Raw genomic sequence first — 6000 nt, 5'->3', positions numbered from 1 at the left:
GATCATCAACAAAACCATCTCTCTGAAAAGGCAAGCGTTAAAAAAGAAAATTCAGGGCTTCCCTGGTGGCTCAGTGGTAAAGAAACCGCCTGCCAATGCAGGAGACACAGGTTTGATCTCTGATCTGGGGAGATCCCACATGCCATGGAGCCACTAAGCCCGAGCAACTACTGAGCCTGTGCTCTGAAGCCCATGAGCTGGAACTTCTGAAGCCCGCGTGCCCCAGAGCCTGTGCTCTGCAGCAAGAGAAGCCACCGTGATGAGGAGCCCGCGTGTCTCCACTAGAGAGCAGCCGGCACTCGCTGCAGCTGGAGGAAAGGCCACGCAGCAAGGAAGACCCGGCACAGCCAGAAAGTAAGTTAGATCATTTAAAAGAAAACAGAAAATTCAGCCCTAAACTGACACACCGACAGCCGAACTCGGTCTCCAGTGAGAACCATGTGGCTCAGAAAACCTTCCAGAAAGCAGAGGAGACTGCCCTGAATATCTGTACACGACAGCACGAGGCAGGAGCCAGAACCATGGCATCTAAATGTAAATGTGGCACATGGGCACGTATTCCAGTTCCCCACAGTGATTTTATTGTAGAAAGCTCGTAAACACTAGTGGGAACAGCAGAGCCTTACATCTTGAAGCTCTTTCAAGCTCTTTGACCTTGAAAATCTTTGGCATAGTCAACGTAGATTTCATTGGGTTAGAAGAGCAAATGGCAGGGGTTTTTATGAATTCATTAAAATGACATTCTTAAATATACTCGTAGTTAAGGTTTCATATCGTTGCAGGCCAGAGAGCCGGAAATGCTGATTTAAAAAGTGAAGACCAGGCTTAGCCACTGCTGCTGCTGTTCTAGTTGTTGTTCACTTTGGGCTGGAGTCACCAGAGTAATTCAGAGAAGGCAATGGCAACCCACTCCAGTACTCTTGCCTGGAAAATCCCATGGACGGAGGGGCCTAGTGGGCTGCAGTCCATGGGGTCGCTAGGAGTCGGACACGACTGAGCGACTTCACTTTCACTTTCATGCATTGGAGAAGGAAATGGCAACCCACTCCGGTGTTCTTGCCTGGAGAATCCCAGGGATGGGGAAGCCTGGTGGGCTGCCGTCTATGGGGTCGCACAGAGTCGGATACAACTGAAGTGACTTAGCAGCACCAGAGTAATTGGAGTTTTCTTCAAAGCAGTGACTTAAAAGCTCTCGTTTCCACCTCTGCTCACACCTCTCTACCCAGGTTGGCACCTCTAGATTCTTGGATGAAAGTGCCTTCCTGAAAACCACTAAGTCAGGAAGTTGATGCTAAGTCAGGGGGAGCTTTTGTCTTGAAGAGAAGGGCAGTTCTGTGTTCTCAGATACAGAAATGGCATCCTGACCTGACCCCACATGGGATGGAAACTGCTGCCACTTCTGCCGGAGTCACCGGAGAGCTGGAGCAAACTGCCCCAGAGTTCCACCCGCTAAAAGATTCTCCTATTCCGTGCCTTTGCGCTGGGAGCAGGACAGGCTGGCGGGGCCCGTGGTCATGCCCCGTCCACAGTCCAGGGCAGACCGCATCCATCTCAGACCCCTGCAGCACAGAGTGCCCCGCTGAGCTGTGACGTCACCCCCTTGGCCAGGCTGGGGTTGCACCGGGGGTGCATGACCCGGAAGCAGCCATCAGCATGTGGGCCGCTGGCCTGGAGAGAACCTGGCCAGGCCTTCTTCCTGGCAGAGGAATTGACTCCTCGTGGTGGCTTGCTAAACTAATCAAATGCTGTCTTTTGAGAAATTTTAACTTGAGACAAAGGAAGTGAATTCTCAGAGTCCAAGTAGAGAGTGGAAGCAGACTCACCTAAAGCAGGAACCAAAGCCACCAGTACTGTGGCTCTGAGGTAACTGCTGGGCCATCAGGGTGGATACCAGCGTCCAGGGGCCGTGGCCGTGCGTGGCACCCAGCTGTCTGTGGGCGGCCCCATCTACAAAGCACCTTACGTCTTAGCATCTGCTTGTTCTCCCTCCCCCTCAAGCTAAAGGCCTAACCCAGGGCTCAGAAGACACACCGGGCATGGCCCTTACCCTGGAGTGATGTCACTGGTGGGTCAACAGAAAATCGCAGTGACTGGAAGCAGGATCTAATGTTTTATCCAAGGATCTGTAATCGACAGTAACTTTCATAATGCTTGTACTCCCTAAGTTCTCAGAAGCCACATCATTTCTCTTCAGGAAGTATCCCTCCACACACCTCATTCTTTGTCTTCTCTTAGCGTCCCTGTTCCCCAAAAAAATCCGGCAGAGAAGAGAAACCTGCTTACTTAGCTCCTTAAAGGAAGATCAGAGTTGTCCGGACCAAGCAGGCCGCAAAGCATCCTTTACCAAGGGCGGGATTGCAGCGCCACCTGCTGGAAATTCCTAGCTGTGCTTCCCTTAGCTTGAAATACTAGCTCATCGCAGAGTAAGTCAGCGGTCTTCAGACTGAGACCCCCACGGGCACAAAAAGACTTTGAAAGGAGGGTTCAGAAAGATTTAAGGGCACGAATTCCCAGCTGCCCCAATTCCACATGTTGTCTCTCCTAGAGCAGGTAAACCTGGGACCCCGCCGGCAGTGGAGCCCTCTGCTGGCCTTCCTTCATGTCTTCCTGCTCTCCTTTACAAGACACTCAGAGGGACCCAGACCAAAGGTTTGCATGCCCCCAAAATTCATGAGTTAAGACCTAACACCCCAAGGTATGGTATTCGGAGGTATTTGGGCCTTTTGTAAAGTGATAAGGTCATCATGAATGGGTTTAGTGTCCTTAATAAAAGACCCCAGTGAGCTTTCTGCCATGTGAGGTTTTATCGAAAAGATGGCATCTATGAACTGGCATAGGCTTCCCAGGTGGCGCAAGTGGTAAAGAACCTGCCTGCCAACGTGGGGGACATAAGAGACGAAGTCCGGAAAATCCCCTGGAGGAGGGCATGGCAACCCACTCCAGTATTCTTGCCTGGAGAAGACCGCGGACAGAGGACCCTGGCGGGCTACCCTGGGGTTGCAAAGAATTGGACATGACTGAATGGGAAATAGATGGGGAAACAGTGGAAACAGTGTCAGACTTTATTTTTGGGGGCTCCAAAATCACTGCAGATGGTGACTGCAGCCATGAAATTAAAAGACACTTACTCCTTGGAAGGAAAGTTATGACCAACCTAGATAGCATATTCAAAAGCAGAGACATTACTTTGCCAACAAAGGTCCGTCTAGTCAAGGCTATGGTTTTTCCTGTGGTCATGTATGGATGTGAGAGTTGGACAGTGAAGAAAGCTGAGCGCCGAAGAATTGATGCTTTTGAACTGTGGTATTGGAGAAGACTCTTGAGAGTCCCTTGGACTGCAAGGAGATCCAACCAGTCCATTCTGAAGGAGATCAGCCCTGGGATTTCTTGGGAAGGAATGATGCTAAAGCTGAAACTGTAGTACTTTGGCCACCTCATGCAAAGAGTTGACTCATTGGAAAAGACTGATGCTGGGAGGGATTCTGGGCAGGAGGAGAAGGGGACGACAGAGGATGAGATGGCTGGATGGCATCACTGACTCGATGGACGTGAGTCTCAGTGAACTCCGGGAGTTGGTGATGGACAGGAAGGCCTGATGTGCTGCGATTCATGGGGTCACAAAGAGTCAGACACGACTGAGCGACTGAACTGAACTGAACTGAAGAGACTTAGCACACACATGAACCAGGAAGTGGGCTGTCACCAGACACAGAACCTGGTGACACCTAGAGCTGGGACTTCCAGCCTCCAGAACTATGTGAAATAAATTCTTCTTGTTTATAAGCCACCCAGCCTGTGGCATTCTGTTATAGCAGGCAGAACAGACCCAGACACTCAACACCAGGCACTGTTCTAAGTGCTAAATTGCTCCAAGCAAAGGGACAGTTTGAAATACAGTTTGAAAGTATGTTATTGGGGAATGCCTCCTCATTCAAGACCACCTGTCTGTTGCATAGTTTGCTTTATTTCTAGGGGCAAGAGGTAGAAAGTTCCACCTCTGACAATTAACATTGTATTTCCCAGTAAAAGAGTTCAATATCAAGAGTAAAATTTGCATTTTCTTAACTTTTATTCAGATTTTCAGGATAAACATTTTCATTAACTCTTGCCAAATGATTTTTAGGTACTGTAAATGCATATTCATTTTTTACTTCCTCTTTGACCTTATTAATTTTCACCACATGCCCATAAAATTTTAGTAAACAGGTAATGTGTTATGGATTCTACTCTAAATCACCTTTTTGCTGTATTTTCACCTAATCCTGTCTCATTCTAGCAATGATCTCATTTATAGATACCTGAATTAATTTTTAAAAAACTCAATAGATATGAGTAAAGGATTCATTTCCAATAAATTACTTTAAGTTGCTAAAAATTCTTTACCAAAGCACATATATAGGAGTTTTATCAATCGTGTATTACTAATAATTGTAATGAGAATTTGTTGTTGTTGTTGTTCAGTCGCTAAGTCACGTCTGACTCTTTGCGAGCCCATGGACTACAGCACACCAGCAGGCTTCCCTGTGCTGTGAATCACTATCTCCTGGAGTTTGCTTAGATTCATGTCCAATGAAGTCGGTGATGCCAACCAACCATCTCATCCTCTGCTGCCCTCTTCTCCTTTTGTCTTCAGTCCTTCCCAGCATCAGGTCTTTTCCAGTAAATCAGTTCTTCGCATCAGATGGCTACAGTATTGGAGCTTCAGCTTCAGCATCAGTCCTTCCAGTGAATATTCAGGATTGATTTCCTTTAGGATTGACTGTTTTGATCTCCTTGCAGTGCAAGGGAATCTTAAGAGTCTTCTCCAGCACCGCAATTCAAAGGCATCAGTTCTTTGGATCTCAGCCTTTTTTATGGTCCAACTCTCACATCCATACATGACTACTGGAAAAATCATAGCTTTGACTACACGGACCTTTGTTGACAAAGCATTGTCTTTGCTTTTAAACACACTGCCTAGATTGGTCATAGCTTTCCTTCCAAGGAGCAACCGTCTTTTAATTTCATGGCTGTAGTCACTGTCTGGAGTGATTTAACCCAGAGGAAAAAGTTTAACACTTAGAACTTTCTAGTTATAGGGAAGTAAATACTAATTTAAATTTTATACATATTCTGTTGCAAAGTATGATAGGATTATCAATAAAAAACTCAAGTATAAATGTGTTACAACTTGACAAAATTCTGTGAGAGATATGGATGGAATCAGGATTTTGAAGGAAAAACAAATCATGTGAAAATTTAGGTAAAATTTCTAATAAGATTTTATAACATATTTACAGGATATGGGAAACTACATCTCTTGCAACTATTAAACTTGTTATTACAACAACAATACAGAATGTAGGGGCGGTAAAAGTTTTGCCAAACATGAGGGGTAACTCTAACAGAAGGAAAAGAAGGCGTCAGAGGATAAGATGGTTGAATGGCATCACCGATGCAATGGACATGAACTTGGGCAAACTCTGGGAGGTCGTGAAGGACAGGGAGGCCTAGCGTGCTCAGTCTGCTGCTGCTGCTGCTAAGTCGCTTCAGTCGTGTCCGACTCTGTGCGACCCCATAGACGGCAGCCTGCCAGGCTCAGCCATCCCTGGGATTCTTCAGGCAAGAACACCAGAGTGGGTTGCCATTTCCTTCTCCAATGCATGAAAGTGAAAGGTGAAAGTGAAGTCGCTCAGTCGTGTCTGACTCTTAGCGACCCCATGGACTGCAGCCTACCAGGCTCCTCCGTCCATGGGATTTTCCAAGCAAGAGTACTGGAGTGGGGTGCCATTGCCTTCTCCCATGCTCAGTCTATGGGCTCTCAAAGAGTCAGACACGACTGGACGACTGAACACCACCACCACTCTAACAGATAATCGTACCCCCAAGGATCCTTGGAAGGGTTAAAAAGATGATAGCAGACGCTCAATAAGTAAAAGTGGCTCTACTTCCTTCATTGAAGTGAAGTCGCTCAGTCGTGTTCGACTCTTTGTGACCCCATGGACTGTAGCCTATTATGCT

Source organism: Bos indicus x Bos taurus, chromosome 24 (assembly GCF_003369695.1).
Source record: "Bos indicus x Bos taurus breed Angus x Brahman F1 hybrid chromosome 24, Bos_hybrid_MaternalHap_v2.0, whole genome shotgun sequence".
Lineage (NCBI taxonomy): Eukaryota > Metazoa > Chordata > Mammalia > Artiodactyla > Bovidae > Bos > Bos indicus x Bos taurus.
Note: the sequence above shows the minus strand (reverse complement) of the source record.